This window comes from Gobius niger (genome assembly GCF_951799975.1).
Source record: "Gobius niger genome assembly, chromosome: 1".
In the NCBI taxonomy this organism is placed as follows: domain Eukaryota; kingdom Metazoa; phylum Chordata; class Actinopteri; order Gobiiformes; family Gobiidae; genus Gobius; species Gobius niger.
In genome coordinates, this window is record NC_136852.1 from 71764387 (window position 1) to 71783487 (window position 19101).

Here is a 19101-nt window from a genome sequence, read left to right on the forward strand (position 1 = left end):
GAAAAAGCAGCTTACAGAGCCTGGGATTTGCCTTCGAAATAGTGATTTTGATCAAGTCAACATTGATTACAGCAAGGCAAAAAACCGCGGACAGTTTTTTTCACCCGCGGAATGGCTTTAAAAACCGCCCAATTCCGCGGTTTAACCGAGAAAACGGGGTGAGCTATGTCTTCTGTTTTGTGTGTCAGCTGTTTATGCTAACGTCTACAACAGGGCTAGCTGTGGTTATGTCTTATATCTGTCCTGATTTCGTGTCACGGCTGTGTGCCAGGCCGGTGAGTCATGCAGTTTTCGGCGTAACACAGGCTTATGTGGTCTGTTTCACGGACCGCGCCATCTTTGGTATTGTACATTGGCAGACGTGATTATGTAACTTCCGGTTTTTCATCACAACAAAACACGGCGATGCGCGGCTTTGTAAATAAAGCGTAGATGAAGCGTACGCACGTATTTGGTGCATTTTAACAAAAGGGCTATATTTCTACAGACCATCCGATACCCGACCCATTAATAACCCTCATCATGTATGCGTCTAAACGTTTATTTTTACATACTCCAGCTAGAGGCGTGTCTAAAAATATGTAATATCCACCTCTAAAATTGAATGAAAGAGATAGCGAGATAGCTAGCTAGACAGATAGCTAGACAGACAGAGAGACAGAGAGACAGAAAGACAGACAGATAGACAGATAGAGATAGACAGATAGATAGATAGATAGATAGATAGATAGATAGATAGATAGATAGACAGATAGACAGATAGAGAGATAGATAGATGCAAAAAATTCAGTTACATAAATTCACTGTATAAAAAACACGATAACAAAAACACAAATAAACCTTCAATCAAATAGGTTTCGTAGGACTTTACCAAGGCCTCTTCTGATGGTTTATTGGAGAAAAGTACAGAGTTGATATTCCAGTAGGCAAATAGGTTATCAAGTTTAACCAGCTGCGGACACAAAACAAAGCACTTAGCTTAAATTCTACATTCTCACATTAAATATATCCATTTATTAGACCGAAGTTTATGTTCCAAGTCTAAGAACCTATTAAAGTGGTTCAGCTTAAAAGTAACAGAAAGTCAGGGTTTACCTTGAAAAACAGCTTGGCCTTCTCGTCCAGCAGAGTCGGGCGCCAGTTTTCATCTGCAGTCTGTTTGGAAAAAGGAATTACCGGATTTGTTCAAAGAGGATCATTGATTATAGAATGTTTGTAACACAGTCTGACATGTTCACCTGTAGACTGAGGTTTTTTAGAGACACTCCCAAGGACAAAGGGCTGTTCGGATTTGTGATCTGACAAAAACAAAATCAACCAACGTGTTTAATAATGCACGGGGGTCAAATGCATTTTCATTTTTGATCGGTTTGATCTGACTACATTGAGTGCAAGAGGAAATACTTTGTGGTTGTACTTACATTATCTTCATACCGAATGTGAATGTTGGAGATCTTCACCTGCAGGTTTTCAATAACCTGAGTAACAAGTTTCTCCACAAAGGTGTCTTGTTTCTCCAGCCCGGGGTTCTCTGTCGGCAAGAACATTTCATTGTGATTCAATGCTGGCTTCTGTTTATGACTTTTCAGGCTACAGATACCAGTATTACTATCACTGTGCGAAAAGATAAACGATTACTACTGCTGGAATAGCACAGCACTTCTACAACACAATACTACTGCAGTAGAGCTGTATTAGAGCAGTGGAACTGAGGTAGTGTAATACATGACCTTAACAGATCAAAACAGAAAGTCCGATCAAATGTCACAGCGTCTCTGCGTGTGCACGTATTGATTCTATTTTCAATGTTGCTCAGTAACCTCTGAGTCAGTGTCTGTCTGCCATTCAGAGCAAGTATTTTAGTGATACAAGAAGTCACATAGCAATGTTTTAGCTCATATTGATCAGAACTTAAGTGCACACTTCTGTTTAAAGGGTATGAGGGCTTTTTGCAAATATTACCTGCTGAATCTAATTATTGGTTCTACTTTTACAAATAAAATGTGGATATATTATTATTTTTTATATATTATTATTTTTTGATATATATTTTTTTGCATAGTCATCAAAGTTGTACAAGAGCCTGGAACTAAACTAGATGGTATCCTCTGGCTTAAACTACATATCGCACATTACACACAATTATATTACATATCATATTATACAATTTTGCTAAAAAGCTTTCTGGGCCATTTTTTTAATGTTTATAGTTTAATTTCCTTATTGGACACTTGGGCTGTGCAATTAATCGAAATTCGATTACGATTTTGATTACTACACTAAACGATTACAAAATTTACGATTAAACGATTAAAAATGATACTTTTTTTCAATTTAAAAAAAAAATCTTTTTCTTTCTTTTTTTTCCCAATATTTCTTTTCACATTTTTTTTTTTTCATTTTTTTTCAATTTTTTTTTTTTGCAAAGCAGACTTGCTTAGCAGGCTGCTGGGATTATTTTCCCTTCTCATTTCAGGTGCCATGGCTCATGCTTTTGCCTGACAGAAAAACAAACTGTGTGATGATGTCATCAGGCCGCGCTGCTCAGTTTACTTGTGCAGGTGTGAGGGCTGGCCAGCAGGGGGCAGGTGTGAAGCAGAGACGTGTCTTTAATCAAGGCGCACTTGAAATCATTTGTACTTTCATGACTGTTCAGAAAACAGAAAATATCAGCATTGTTTTTTGATTGATAAATAAATAAAATGAGATGTGACGTCATTGTCCCTCATTAATGAACTTTAAACCAGTTTCACAAACATAAATCGACTCCCTCTTGCCACCTTTCCCAATAAAATCCAAACTAAATCAATTGGCTACGACAGACATTTGCACAAGTGATAAACCAATCAGTTCCATTTCCATCTGATCTTTTCTCTTCGATATCGGAAGACAGAGGCTGAACCCTTGCCCTTTGCCTTTAACAGTGCGACACCACGAAGCGCAGCGGTGTGAAATCAGATCACACACAGGAAGTCACAGAGCGCCGACCGCGTGGCCCCGACTCAGCGCTACAATCACCAGCTCTACCCCACAAACCCGTGTCTGCCTCTATCTGCCCATGCTCACAACACGACGCGGGAGTGCTTCGGCTGCTGTGAAGCAACGGGAGCACTCAGCGCAGTGGAAATGGAATTTGCCATGAAACATAACCATAACTGGCCTCGAACCTTGCTCAGCAGCTTTGAGCTTGGCCCCCTCGATCCTCTGCAGCTCTCTCTGGCGACCTTCTTCAAACTGCCTTTCCTCCGTCTCCGGGTCATATTTTATGCCTGAGGAAAACGCACAGAAAGTGGAAATATACAAACATGTACAAACATCTGCAGGCGTTTCAGACAATGTGAAACGTCTGATCACTTACTGGCTGTGGGGACGAGGAGGAGGAAGAATCCATCCAGCGTGGCCTCCACTGGTTGATTGAATGGATTCTTCCATGGTATTTTCAGCTCCAAACGCCCTATGGAAAAACAAATACAAATTATGACATGATAATATTTACTGTATTTATGTACAACTTCTTACCTATGTGGCCAGCTTTGACTCTGAAGGGGAACCCAAGCTCACACTGCAAAAGAACAACAAATGGAGTTACCACCAATTCATCTACAATAAATAACAGAGATCAGGATTGTTGAATCACACATAACCATAACATTTAGAATAAAATGTCTAATACGTTTACCCACCACGGCATTTTCTCTGATTCTTAGGTCCGTAAAGATGGCATCACCTGCGAACAGAATTTGAAGAAGAAACTATTTATAAAGCACCTTTCACAGATAAAATCACAACGTTTTTCACAGAGACACAAACACAAGTATAACAGAAACATTAATACAGAAACAAACACAGACTTGTCAACTAAAAGCTGGTCTGAACAGCCATGTCTTCAGCTGCTTTTTAAAAGAAGATCTTTATTTATAAAGCACCTTTCACAGACATGGTCACAAAGCGCTTTACATGAGACAATTGTACATTCACTCCATACTCGGTGGTGGAAAGCTACGTTTGTAGCTTCAGTTTCCCCTGGGGGAGACTGTCAGAAGCATCAACAGAGTCGGCCACACGTAGCGTTTTAGCTCTGGAGCAATTATCAAAGTCTTTGGCTCCGTCCGAAACGAGCAGATTGGAAAGAGGTCTAAGGTCAAACCGGATGTGCGTCAGCGTCCGCCATGATAAGAAGCGTCCGAATTGGTCTGTCAGTTAGGAAGGAATTAGGAAAAGGAGCCTCAATGCTAACTAGCATAGCCACTTAAGCATAGGGACCTCTGGTGCTAACTGACCTGTGATTAGGAGCTATGTGCCATCCCATAAGCCACTGCGCCAAACCCCCCACCCTCCAGTGGTTCATGCACAACCACTGTTGATTGACAGGAGCACATTAAATGATAAAAATAATATCCTGCACAAGCCAAACTTTATAAAAGTGACAAAATCCATGTTGTCGTCTCCACAGCTCAGTCACATGTCAGTGTAGCACTTATGGTGCTGTCTGTACCCTTATGTAGTGGAGGATGGACTGAAGGGAGAACTGGGCCAAATCAGATAGATCTCCAGATTCGGAGGAGCCTAGGGTGTACAACATCAATGGACACACACACAAGTAGCTGCAGAAAAAATCTTTTGTTGTTCTGCAAATTAGTTTTGTAGAATTATTTACAGAATGATGAACAGCGCTTTCAAAAATAAAATTAAACACCATAAAAAACGGCAAAGTCCTTTCAATGTTTGTTTAAGTCTTTCGGTGTTCGTCTAAGTCCTTCAAAGTTTGTTTAGTCTTTCAGTGTTCGTTCGAAAGTGTAACCAGTCGGGTTACTAATACCAGTTAGTGTGGTTAAAAAACCTGACCTGGAAACAGGTCAGACGATAGCTTAAACTCTATTCTATAATGACTACAGGCTACTAGAAAGCTATTACATTTGCTCAAAATATCTTCAGTAGTTGTACAACATTAGCCTTCAAAAATTACAATATTAAAATAAACCAATTTACATTAGTTTACATTCAGTAACAAAATAGTTTTTCTCAAAAATGTATAGCAAGTATACTTTAAGTTCAAAAATAGCACTTCTTGACTTTAAATGCATAAAAATAAACATTTCTCATTCAAAATAACATAAAAACAGGCGCAAAGCAGGTACCAGCACTTGACATTACCCTTCTAATTTTGTACAGTGGCTAACCCACATTAGCACCACTGGGGTAAGAATTAACATGTGCTAAATACGCAATTCCGCACAGAAACGGAAATTTTACAACTCTACAAAAGTGACTTTGCATAAACCTTCAAGTAGTATTTCGTATCAAATGAATTGGGACCTTGGCTGATCGTTTCTAACTCTAAAAAGTGTGTTTTTGTAATGAAAAAGCTGGCGGAGATACCACTCGGAGATTAGCATCCGGAGATTAGCATGCTAATGCTAACTAGCCCCCATACACAATGAATGGCACTCACCATGCTACTTCACACGTGGGACACGAGGTTACGCAGCTCGCGTGGGTTCGCAGCCTTTGGGACTCTCAGAATCTTAAATTAATAAAACGAATGGTCATTTATCTGCATATAGCAATATTTTACTTAATTACGGTTGGAATTTGCTTACCTAGCACCGTGTATTTTCCACCAAAAAGGCTGCTACTAACACGTTAGCTTCCCCCGGAGCAGGTACAAGGTCTCTCTCAGTCTGCGTCTCTGGCATGTCTGACTAGCACGTACAGAGCACGTAGAGGTGAGACTTGACCTTATTGGTTAATGATTTTAGACTAAAGCGCTATTGGCTGCGCGGGGTGTCAAAATAAAATACATATTACGTCTTTTTAAATTATATTTTTAACAATATTTATTTATTTATATTTCTATACTTTTTAGTCAATATTTATTATTATTATTATTATTATTATTATTAGGGAATTTTAATAATCTTAATCAGAGTAGTATCAATATTTATATTTTTAATCAGGTTTTTAACACTGGGTTACATCAGTGTTAAAGAGCCGCCTCAGGAAACGGACTAAATGAAGACAGTTTGTGCTTTTGCTTTCATTTAGTAGAAACTTAAGCCACATGGATCATTTGCTGCTGTAGATTTATGAAACACCTGTGAAGATAAAATAATACTAAAGGGAAATATAAAGGATCATTTGGATTTTTCTGGGGGGGTTTTCTCCTTAAATGTGTTTGTTTTGACACTATGATGTTGTTGTTGGACACTGTACAGTAGGGGGCGACATGCGCTTTTGTTTGGCCTGCTCCACCAATAACTTTAAAGACGAAGAACAGCAGCTGTTGGTGATGTCACTTCCCCTTCCCCCGGGTAAGGACGGTCGAATTGGGAAAATGCTGCTGAAGCTCTAGTTCACTAACTAAGAGATCTAACAGTTGACCCCATGAAAGGTTCAGGATGAGTTGCTGGTGTTAGAGCTTAGAGGCGATACTTTGATGGTCAAGATTTCTGACGCTCCACTGAACCAAGGAGCCCAGAGAACCAAGGCGGCTCACAATAATCGAGGGGATTTTTGTCTTTGGAGCAATAATCAAAGTCTTTTTATAATTCAGCTGAAAGCAGTTTTCACAGAGACACAACTTTACACTTGAAAGACAATCCATAAACCTCTTACCACCCGCCTGAACCAAATGCATTCTGTCCTCTTTGGTCATTATATAGGTCTGTGTAAAACCTCGTTTGAAAGCTAAGACCCACAAAACTGATCTTTTTCCTCGCGTTATTGCTGTGTTATGTCACCTTTTTTAGGTTTTATTTTTCTTTTTGGTCACATTTTTGTTGAATTTTTGTCACATTTTTGTTGAGTTTTTGTCTCTTTTTTGTTGAATTTTTGTCACATTTTTGTTGAGTTTTTGTCACATTTTTGTTGAATTTTTGTCACATTTTTATCACATTTTTGTTGAATTTTTGTTGAATTTTTGTCACTTTTTGGTTGAATTTTTATCACATTTTTGTAGAATTTTTGTCTCTTTTTTGTTGAATTTTTGTCACATTTTTGTTGAGTTTTTGTCACATTTTTATCACATTTTTGTTGAATTTTTGTTGAATTTTTGTTGAATTTTTGTCACTTTTTTGTTGAATTTTTGTCACTTTTTGGTTGAATTTTTATCACATTTTTGTAGAATTTTTGTCTCTTTTTTGTTGAATTTTTGTCACATTTTTGTTGAATTTTTGTCACATTTTTATCACATTTTTGTTGAATTTTTGTTGAATTTTTGTCACTTTTTGGTTGAATTTTTGTCACATTTTTGTTGCGTTTACACCCTTGTTTTCTTCTCATTTTTTGATTCGGGTAAAGCCAAACTGGAGAAAATGGGATCCGTTCAGGTGGGAGTTAAGAGGTTAACTCTGACAGTCTGTGCATCTGACTCCTTAAACGAAAAGCACAGTTAAATATCATCAGCACAGAGATGATAAGACACATTTTTAATTTGGTGAATAAAGTTATACCACAGCTAAACAAGGGTCATGTGACTTGTAACAACAGCACCATCTGCAAGTCATGCCTTCCTCATATGACCTGAAATGAACCCGAGTGAAAAGCAACAGTGGCTCATGTATACAGCCAATAACATAGATAAGAAATGACTCTAGAATGAATCTAATGGAAGAGTAGCTCAATGCGTTGTTATGCAGATGGGATTAAGCATGGGCAAGTGTCTGCATGTTCACTTCACTACAATGACATTCCGGGAGGCTGTAAAGACGCTGACTTCTGTGCAGGTGACTTCCCAGAGGAGTGAAAATGTGATCCCGGGCAGTGTAGCCTCGCTGAGCTGCTGAGTGAAAAGGGTGTGACTCAGAATTGCTCGGATACAGACGGCATCTCGTCATAGAAGGGGGCGTGGCTTCGCAGAGGGGGAAAATAGAATCTTTAGAGAAACACAATTTTCACTCTTTTTTTGCCATTTTCTGGTGGAATATCAACTTGTTTGTCACATACAAATAAAGTCAAGTGTAAATCAGGCCCATATGGATATTTTCTCGCAGCAGATTTTTCCGTAGAAGTGAAAAAACGGCAGTTGTAGCTAGCGCGAGCTAGCTACAACCTACCTACCTTCAATTATATTTTAGAAGATACTTATAAACATTGTTTTTAACTTAAAAATATTCAAAACTTATTGTTTAGATTTATTCAACAAAAAAATAAATCATTTCTGAGTAAAGCGTAACGATAATCACTATACATATTTGTGTTGTGCACCACTGATTTGTGTTTTGTACCAACAGAACCAGAACAAAGGCAGGAGGTGTTTCCTCTTTGATTTCATGTACAGTTTTAGTCCCAGACCTGCTATGGTTTCATTATGAGCCTCAGAGTCACAGGTTTAAACCCGTATAAACCGTCAGACAAATGATCCGCTCAGAAATAATGTGCAGCTCACGTTTAGAAGAGAGTCCTCCTCCTCCTGTAGCACCTGGAGCTCCACCTCTGTTTCCCTCAGTGAATGAATGACGTTCCCCTCTCCTGTCGTAGCTCCTCCTCACGGTCCTGAATCTTCTCTCCATCAAATGTCCAAGTCCTGGGACAGAACTGTCTGTCCAAGTCAGTGAGGGTTGTCCCAAAGTGTGAAATAAACAAGCAGAAGCTAAAGCAGACGAGCTAGTTAGCATCGTCATGCTACCTCCAGGAAAGTCCGTTAAGACTATAATATACTGTATTCAGTGTGTCAAAGGAAGAAATACTTGTAGAACTGTTTGTAACTGTTTGTTTTGTCTCTTCCTCCAGGAGAGAGTCAAGTCCGTGTTCCACGCAAAGGAGTTTGGGAAGATTATCAACTTCAAAACTCCTGAGATCGCCGAGGTGAGAAACAGAGCCTATAGGGGGCGTGATGGCTTGTTTTACTATCCCACCTCAGGGTGACCAGGCGACCGGGTTTTCCCTGACATGATCTCATTATAGGCCCAAAAAAAACATCCAGAAGAAATGTCTAAGTCCCTCCAAAAAGTCTGGACTTTTAAATTTACCAGCCCGCGTCCTTGTGCAGGCAGCTTTTCTTAGCTTTGGTGATGATTGTGTCTCGCCTCCTCATAACTGTCCATCCCCCTCCCCTCCACCTTCTGTTCCCCTTGTAGATGAGCAGCTCCAAAACACATGTAAATCATCACATGTTATAACACTTATTAACCTCTTAACCCCCGCCTTAACCGAGCGCCTTTTCTCAATTTTCCTCACTTTTAAAAAAATGTGTCACTTTTTCGTCACATTTTTCTCACTTTTTCGTCACATTTTCATCACTTTTTCATCACTTTTTTATCATATTTTTCTCAAATTTTTCTCACTTTTTTGTTACATTTTTGTCATTTTTTCTCACTTTTTTGTCATTTTTTCGTCACTTTTTCGTCATTTTTTTCTCACTTTTTCTCACTTTTTTGTCAGTTTTTCCTCAGTTTTTTGTCACATTTTTGTCACTTTTTTGTCATTTTTTCCGTCACTTTTTCGTCTCTTTTTTGTCACATTTTTCGTCAAACTTTTGAAAAACGATAGTATTGCCCTCGTCATCTTTGGTCATGGATCTGGTCGCCCTGTCCAGTTCTATTGTTCATTGTATTGTTCATTGTATTGTTCATTGTATTGTTCATTGTATTGTTCATTCTATTGTTCATTCTATTGTTCATTCTATTGTTCATTCTATTGTTCATTCTATTGTATTCATTGGTTCTTCCTGCTGACTTCGAGGTCTTCTGGACAGAAAGTAACCTGATTATCGTCCTCTCTCTCCGCAGTGGGTTCTTGCCAAACTGGAGGAGGCCAGAGACCATTTACCTAAATGCTGACTCCCTTTATAAGCAGTGAAGGAGCGCCACCTGCTGTTCAGTGCCTTTGTCTCCTGCATGCTCCTCCACACACAGACGGGGGCCAGGGTTTTTTTCTTTGACCCAATTTCAGTAAAAATAAATTGTTTAAATAAAGAGCAAGTGTTCCCCCGTATCAAATTATTTTTGACGTTTTTTGAATTGTTTAGAAAACTGGTAGTTTCCACTCAAGGGGGAGAGTGTTACGGATGGGGATTTTCAGCCCCGGTGCACTCCCGTTATTTCTGTTTATAATTTCTGTTTTGTTTAATATGCGAAACCGCTTGGCGAGGCCCACCGTATGACTGGTCCGCACCTGTTCCGCCGGCTGGCCAAGGATTGGACAACCGACACCACGGCGGACCAATCCACAGATCAGGCTCGTCAACCGGCTCGCCAATCAGAAGCAGCACCTGGAAGGCCACTCCCAATAAAGCAGTGGACTTTCGCCTTGTTCCAGGCGGCTGGGAGTTGAGAAACCCAGTTCGCCCTAGCGTCATTCTGTTCGGTCACTATGGCTAGCTGAAATTTATTAGTGACATGTTTGTTTTCGTTCAGACGCTTCGTTTAGTATTAGTTCCTTAAAGAACAACTAACCCCCAAATCAACTTTTTTTTCTAGCTAAGTTGTATAAATGGGTATCTTACAGTGTTGTCTACGTGTATATGTCACTATTTTAACAATTTAGTGCAAATTTGTTGAAATCCTGTCTTTGTGTCCCAAACCGTCTGTGTGGCGCCATCTGCAGCGAACTGTCGGTACTGCATTTGATTTTTTGAATTCGGCACCCAATTAGCGGAGGGGAGAGAGATGATGTCAGGAGGCGAGAGATGATGTCACGGGCCCTGCCGCTCTGGGGTATAAAACGGCTCAGTCTCGCTCACGCCCCTACAGCGAGTTGGTGTTGGAATAACGAGAGAATATTATCATCGATTGTCAGGTTTGCGATTAGTTGTCATAGCATTTAGGTAGATTTTATTAGGATAGCTTTTTTATTATAAATAAGTGTATAGTTTTAGTTGTGTTAGTTGTTGAATATTGTAGTTGTAGTCACTAGTTGCTTTTATTGTTAGATTAGTTAGCTCAATTTAGCTTAGGGCGTTTGTTAGTATTGCTTTTATATATATATTAGTATTTGTTTTGGCACGCTCAAAAGAACATCTCCTCCGGCTACAGGCACTAAAAAAACCTGGCAACTCGCTGTTTTTTTTGTTTTTTTTCCCTTGGCTTCGATGTGTTATTGTTTTGCGTGCAGGTTGATCCTTGGCAGCGCACGCGGTGGAGAGGAGTTTTCTCGGTTTGAAGGGATGTTGACCTGTTGGTTATGTATGTCGAGGCGTGCAGAGGAGAGGTGGCTTAGCGCTGGACTCCCTTCACCAGCAGGGAAAGGCCGTTTGGGACCGCGCAGCCTGGAGGGGTGGATGTGTCTCTGCTCTCCTCTTTCAATCCCGTCTTAGGCCCAGATTAAGGGCACTTACTCACCGCGCGTTTCCGTGTGTGACAAACCTCGGGATGGGGCCAAATCTTCCTCAAGCCTTTTGAACTGTAAATCCACTTTGGAGGTGTACTATTCAATTTGACACTTGAGTTAATAACTTCTTCAGTCGACTTAAGAACAGACGCTCAAGTTAGATTAATGGGTGTGGATGTTGGGTGGGATTCCAAATGGTAAGTTAAGTGCATGGAGGAAGTGAAAGCGGAGCAAATGACTCTTATAAAGTGGCATGTAGTGATTTGACCTTTACAAATATTCTGAAGGTGGTGCAACGCTGTAATTGGAAAATGTTTGTACGATTTTAGTGCCATACTCTGGAATAGAGAGAGCTCAGGGGGGTAAACTGGAGTGAGGAAACAAAATAAAACAAACAGCAGACCTTGGAGATTGCTTTTGAGCACTGGTCAATACAACTCTGTATCTAAGCACAAAGTCTAATGATTTTAACCATGCCTCTTTTTGACCAGTGCTTTTGGTGCTGCTGCTGCTGCTGCTGCTACTGCTGCTGCTGTCGTCATCCATCTTGATCTGCGCTTCTCATCTCTCCACAGCTGCAGGAATCTGTCTCAGGCTCAGTGTCTTCAGAATGAATACGAGACAGTCCTGTCAGTACAAGAGTGCAGTCCAGCTCTTCGGTATGTTTAATTAAGTTGTGTTGTTTGTGTTGGGAACTAATTTGCATATTCGTTAGAATCTTTGTTTGGTAAATTTTCTAAGTAGTTTTTGTTTTGTTTGTTTTCATCTTTTGGTTTTCGTTTGAGCTATTTTTGTTTTACCCGTTGGGCCTCCTTTTGTTCCCTTTTTCCTTTATTTCTGTAAGAATAAAATGCGCAATTTTAGTTATAAATCTACTGTGTTCCGTCCTTTGTTCCCTAGACCAAAGAGGTCGTAACATGGGTAAACGTATTAGACATTTTATTCTAAATGTTATGGTTATGTGTGATTCAACAATCCTGATCTCTGTTATTTATTGTAGATGAATTGGTGGTCTTTAGCAGTGTCAGCTCGGGTTCCCATTTCAAGTCAAACCTGGCCACATAGGTAAGAAGTTGTACATAAATACAGTACATATTATCATGTCATAATATATATTTGTTTTTCCATAGGGCGTTTGCAGCTGAAGACTCCGTGGAAGAATCCATTCACACAATCAGTGGAGGCCACGCTGGATGGATTCTTCCTCCTCGTCCCCACAGCCAGTAAGTGATCAGACGTTTCACATTGTCTGAAACGCCTGCAGATGTTTGTACATGTTTGTATATTTCCACTTTCTGTGCGTTTTCCTCAGGCATAAAATATGACCCGGAGACGGAGGAAAAACTGCTTGAAGAAGGTCGCCAGAGAGAGCTGCAGAGAATCGAGGGGGCCAAGCTTAAAGCTGCTGAGCAAGGTTCGAGGCCAGTTATGGTTATGTTTCATGGCAAATTACATTTCCCCTGCACTGAGTGCTCCCGTTGCTTCACAGTAGCCGAAGCACTCCCGCGTCGTGTTGTGAGCATGGGCAGATAGAGGCAGACACGGGGTGGAGGATTTTTCTCCACCTTCATCACCGGAGGTGGAGGATGTTGATGTGGAGGAGGCCGGCGGCCCTGAGCTGTACATGTTCGAGCCGATGGCTCGCTCGATTTTAACCATGCCTCTTTTTGACCAGTGCTTTTGGTGGTGCTGCTACTGCTACTGTCTTTGAACCCCTCGACTGACCATCCATCTTGATCTGCGCTTCTCATCTCGTGTTAATAAAGCAAGCTGTTTATTAAAAGTTTCCATTTGTAGTGAAGTATTATTCAGCACAGATACTGAAATGGGAGCGCTCTCTCGTGTTTTGTTTCCTTAAAGGGAATTTGACTCACACTACTGCAAATCTTTAAAAGTTATGAAATTTAAAAAAGCAATGGAGCTTCTGAATGAAATACAACATTATAAATTAACTGACCCTTAAAGCTGAAGATGTATATATATATATTTTTATTTTATTTTATTTATTTATTTATTTGAGTTGGATGTTGTCTTTTTTATGTTTTAATTTTTACAATTGCCTTAATATTGCACTATAATTATCTTCTACTCAACCGAATGTGCCTTGACATGACATGCTGTGAACTGTTCTGTGCCTTACAGTTTGTAACTGTTAAATAAAATAATAAATTAAATTAAATAAAAATTAAAAAAAGACGAAGCTTCATCAAATGTAAACAAGACGTATTCATGACAGAAACGGCAAAATGGTCTTCGAGAGCCTGGTGGTCGACGTCCTCAACATGTACCTGGGAAACTACGTGGTCAACCTAGACCCGTCCCAGCTCCAGCTCGGCATATGGGGAGGTAAACGTCACACAAACTCCTAATGTTATGTTGTGGAGCACATGCTTTGTTCCCTAGACCAAAGAGGTCGTAACATGGGTAAACGTATTAGACATTTTATTCTAAATGTTATGGTTATGTGTGATTCAACAATCCTGATCTCTGTTATTTATTGTAGATGAATTGGTGGTAACTCCATTTGTCGTTCTGTGATCCAGCAAGTGACTTGGGGTTTTATTTCGTTTTATTGTGTGCTGTGTTTTTAGTGTGTTTTTATATTGGTTTTATCTTTGCAGTGCATTTTAACTTTATTTATAATTTTAAGGACCCGCCGTCGTCACATGCTTTTACCACCTGGTTTTTATCACATGGTTTTACCCCAATCCCTGAGAGGCAACAATCACAGCACCTGTGTCTGGCGGGAACGGAACAAACAAAAGGCGCACGGTGGAACGAGAAGGGGGACGCACGGACAGACGGACAGACAGAGTGAAACGAAAGGAGCGACGCGGCCGCATGGGCCGCTGCGGCCGCTGCGGCCGCCGCCGCAATCACGGCGTGGGAAGACCTGGAGAATGAGGAACGGAAGCAGGACGCACCGGAGCAGGAGCAGCAAGGCTGCGGCGCACCACCACCAGTTGGAGAGCAGGACGGCACACGCATCGGGGACCACGAGCACGCTGGGACCGCAAGTGTTACGAGGCGACGTACACGCAGGGGCAGAGGAGAACTCTGCCTCCAGTGTAAGTACCCTTTGGGAACGTAGTAGCACTTGTCGGATAAAGCTAGCTGGAGAATATGATTGGTTAGAACTTTTGACTGCCGCTAGTTTTGTCCGCGTAGGTGTCTCAGCGTGCGGAGAACGGGAGCCAGCCGGGAGGGATCGAGACTAGTGAAGGAGTGTTGTGACGTTGGACACACGCAGGGGCAGAGGATAACTCTGCCTGGTGTGTAAGTATTGTAGCGACACTCCATCCGTGTAGCCTAAGGCCTTATTGTCTCGGACCCCCGTGCTGGCGTATGCTTTGCAATTACAGGTGACCCGGTGCGTGTGACCAGAGGATCCACTCCCTGGGCTGGGCGGAGCAGGAGGAGCAGAAGCACTTTACTGTGGACGGTGCCCCTTTTAGCGCAGTTTTATCTTTCTTTTAGCCCACCTTGTTTTTAATGGACTTTTAGCACAACGTTTTTACCTGTGGGCATTTTTACTGTTTTTTAACCATTCTGTAATAAATTTTAGTGCACCTGGCCACTTCTCTGTCCTCCTTGGTAAACAGTGTGCTCTCACCCGGTCATTTCACCCCCGTTCATTACAGTAGTTCTTTTTCTGGTTTAATTTCATTCCACTGCACACACCTCCATAGCCCCCCCCCCTCTCTTACAGTTCTTTTGCAGTGTGAGCTTGGGTTCCCCTTCAGAGTCAAAGCTGGCCACATAGGTAAGAAGTTGTACATAAATACAGTAAATATTATCATGTCATAATTTGTATTTGTTTTTCCATAGGGCGTTTGGAGCTGAAAATACCATGGAAGAATCCATTCAATCAACCAGTGGAGGCCACGCTGGATGGATTCTTCCTCCTCCTCGTCCCCACAGCCAGTAAGTGATCAGACGTTTCACATTGTCTGAAACGCCTGCTGATGTTTGTACATGTTTGTATATTTCCACTTTCTGTGCGTTTTCCTCAGGCATAAAATATGACCCGGAGACGGAGGAAAAACTGCTTGAAGAAGGTCGCCAGAGTGAGCTGCAGAGAATCGAGGGGGCCAAGCTCAAAGCTGCAGAGCAAGGTTCGAGGCCAGTTATGGTTATGTTTCATGGCAAATTACATTTCCCCTGCGCTGAGTGCTCCCGTTGCTTCACAGTAGCCGAAGCACTCCCGCGTCGTGTTGTGAGCATGGGCAGATAGAGGCAGACACGGGGTGGAGGATTTTTCTCCACCTTCATCACCGGAGGTGGAGGATGTTGATGTGGAGGAGGCCGGCGGCCCTGAGCCGTACATGTTCGAGCCGATGGCTCGCTCGATTTTAACCATGCCTCTTTTTGACCAGTGCTTTTGGTGGTGCTGCTACTGCTACTGTCTTTGAACCCCTCGACTGACCATCCATCTTGATCTGCGCTTCTCATCTCGTGTTAATAAAGCAAGCTGTTTATTAAAAGTTTCCATTTGTAGTGAAGTATTATTCAGCACAGATACTGAAATGGGAGCGCTCTCTCGTGTTTTGTTTCCTTAAAGGGAATTTGACTCACACTACTGCAAATCTTTAAAAGTTATGAAATTTAAAAAAGCAATGGAGCTTCTGAATGAAATACATTATAAATTAACTGACCCTTAAAGCTGAAGATGTATATATATATTTTTTTATTTTATTTATTTATTTATTCTTTGAGTTGGATTTTGTCTTTTTTATGTTTTAATTTTTACAATTGCCTTAATATTGCACTATAATTATCTTCTACTCAACCGAATGTGCCTTGACATGACATGCTGTGAACTGTTCTGTGCCTTACAGTTTGTAACTGTTAAATAAAATAATAAATTAAATTAAATAAAAATTAAAACTTAAAAAAAGACGAAGCTTCATCAAATGTAAACAAGACGTATTCATGACAGAAACGGCAAAATGGTCTTCGAGAGCCTGGTGGTCGACGTCCTCAACATGTACCTGGGAAACTACGTGGTCAACCTAGACCCGTCCCAGCTCCAGCTCGGCATATGGGGAGGTAAACGTCACACAAACTCCTAATGTTATGTTGTGGAGCACATGCTTTGTTCCCTAGACCAAAGAGGTCGTAACATGGGTAAACGTATTAGACATTTTATTCTAAATGTTATGGTTATGTGTGATTCAACAATCCTGATCTCTGTTATTTATTGTAGATGAATTGGTGGTAACTCCATTTGTCGTTCTTTTGCAGTGTGAGCTTGGGTTCCCCTTTAGTGTCAAAGCTGGCCACATAGGTAAGAAGTTGTACATAAATACAGTAAATATTATGTCATAATTTGTATTTGTTTTTCCATAGGGCGTTTGGAGTTGAAAATACCATGGAAGAATCCATTCAATCAACCAGTGGAGGCCACGCTCGATGGATTCTTCCTCCTCCTCGTCCCCACAGCCAGTAAGTGATCAGACGTTTCACATTGTCTGAAACGCCTGCTGATGTTTGTACATGTTTGTATATTTCCACTTTCTGTGCGTTTTCCTCAGGCATAAAATATGACCCGGAGACGGAGGAAAAACTGCTTGAAGAAGGTCGCCAGAGAGAGCTGCAGAGAATCGAGGGGGCCAAGCTTAAAGCTGCTGAGCAAGGTTCGAGGCCAGTTATGGTTATGTTTCATGGCAAATTACATTTCCCCTGCGCTGAGTGCTCCCGTTGCTTCACAGCAGCCGAAGCACTCCCGCGTCGTGTTGTGAGCATGGGCAGATAGAGGCAGACACGGGTTTGTGGAGTAGAGCTGGTGATTGTAGCGCTGAGTCGGGGCTGAGTACTAGTAGGGGGTATAAACAAACAGTTTCAGGCAGACCTTGTCGACATGTCTGAATACACGACAGATAATGACGGTGTACGATACTTATTGACGTGTATCGACGTATTCTCTAAATATGCGTGGGTAAGATGCCTTAAAAACAAAACAGGACAGGATGTTTCAAATGCTTTTAAAGACATTTTAAGCGAAGGACGCATACCTGCTAAACTTCAGACAGATGAAGGTACAGAGTTTTATAACAAACATTTCAAGCTTCTCTTGAGACAACACGGGATTATACATTTTTCTACATCCAATGAAATCAAAGCAAGTGTGGTAGAGCGTTTTAATTGCTGGGTTGCAGGTGACATCACAGCATTCTAAAGGCCTATACTATTATATAGAGGAAAAATTATTTTGTTTTTGAGGAAATTTTTGGTCTTGTACAGAGAGATCTTGGACCCAGTGACTGATATTAAAGATCATTTTTTAAATTCATATATTTTCTTTTTAGCTATGACTTGTGAAAGTGTAATGTTATTAATAGGAAAAACTGGCTCTTGCCCCCCGCTGGGTCCGATGACATCATCACATTCTAGAACCTGCAACCCAGCAATAGAACACTGAAGACACGCATGTGGAGATACTTAACGTCTGTCAATTCGCGGAGATATATAGACGCTGTTGACGATGTTGTTAGCGCATATAACAACGCTTATCACAGGTCTATTAAAACCACACCTGTTTCAGTAAATAAAGATAACGAGAGGGATGTTTTTGAAGCATTGTACAAGACAGAGGCGAAGAAACAGCTAGTTTTTAAATTTAACGTTGGCGATAAAGTGCAGATTTCAAAGCACAGAGGAGTATTTAGAAAGGGTTATGACAGGGTTGCGGTTAAACCGCGGAATTGGGCGGTTTTTAAAGCCATTCCGCGGGTGAAAAAAACTGTCCGCGTTTTTTGCCTTGCTGTAATCAATGTTGAATTGATCAAAATCACTATTGCGAAGACAAATCCAAGGCTCTGTAAGCTGCTTTTTCAATAAGGGAGGGAAATAGGGGCGGTTTCTCATCATTGCAGGAGCACATTGGCTCTGTTAACTAGTAAACAATATTGAAAATTCCAGCCGCGCCGTATGTCCGCGGGTTTTCCGCGGTTTTCAGATATTTTGGGCGGGTTTGGCTGCCCAGACCTGGCAACCCTGGGTTATGAGCAAACATTCACAGATGAATTTTTCACAGTCTTGCAACACATAGCGCGAGATCCTCCAGTATATAAGCTAACAGACCTTGAGAGTGAGAACGTAAAGGGGACATTCTATGAACCGGAACTACAGCGCGTGCTTGTCGATAAAAAAAAGACTTTCAAGATTGAAAAAATCTTGGAACGAAGAGGATCAGGTCAAAAAAGCAAGGTCTATGTAAAGTGGCTAGGGTGGCCTGAGAAGTTTAACTCGTGGATACCGGCAAAAGACGTTGTTGATCTACAAGAGAAGAAAAGATGAACAGAGAGAATGGTTTTTACGTCACTGTAGCGAGTAACGCATCATTACACGTTTATCCTAATAATAAGATATGGCATTTTAGAACAAAGTTGGCTAAGCCTATTTTGCTAAATGCAGCACATGAGGGGGCAATTATTGAGGTGCAGTATCCACGTAATTGGATGAGTTTTCCAGAAACCGATGCGCACATCACAATACGTGGACCTGACGCGAAGAAATATGTCATCCGACCGTCATTAGGCTTTTATGATACTATTCATAAACTACTCGAAGAAATTAACTCTCAACTCACAAACAAGGATGTCTTATCACAGATAAACCTACAGTATAACGACATAGCTAACAGAATTCATGTTTCAGGGGCTGATGGCTTCAGTTTTATTTTTAAAGGACGTCTAGCAGAAATGCTAGGATTTGACCCGGGCATACTTTTTAATGCTGAAGATGTGGCACCACATCCGGCCGATATATTTGGTGGTTGTTATAATATATTTATATACAGCGATATTGTGGATTATCAGCTTGTGGGTGACA

At 41.0% G+C, this 19101-nt stretch overlaps 1 protein-coding gene and 1 long non-coding RNA gene across 2 annotated transcripts in view; both read right to left on the reverse strand.

Annotated features, from left to right (window-relative positions):
* LOC306977669 (intermembrane lipid transfer protein VPS13A-like) overlaps positions 1 to 19101 on the reverse strand; it is a gene marked incomplete at both ends in the record, with an annotated part of 217487 nt that overhangs the window by 23403 nt on the left and 174983 nt on the right. The gene's annotated exons all lie outside the window — the stretch shown is intronic.
* LOC306960782 overlaps positions 1444 to 19101 on the reverse strand; it is a 32125-nt gene continuing 14467 nt past the window's right edge. Inside the window, exons 2-3 of the long non-coding RNA XR_013792713.1 lie at positions 3168 to 3269; positions 1444 to 1531 (exon numbers count right to left, since the gene is read on the reverse strand). This is a non-coding gene — a long non-coding RNA (uncharacterized lncRNA). The remainder of the gene's footprint in view (positions 1532 to 3167; positions 3270 to 19101) is intronic.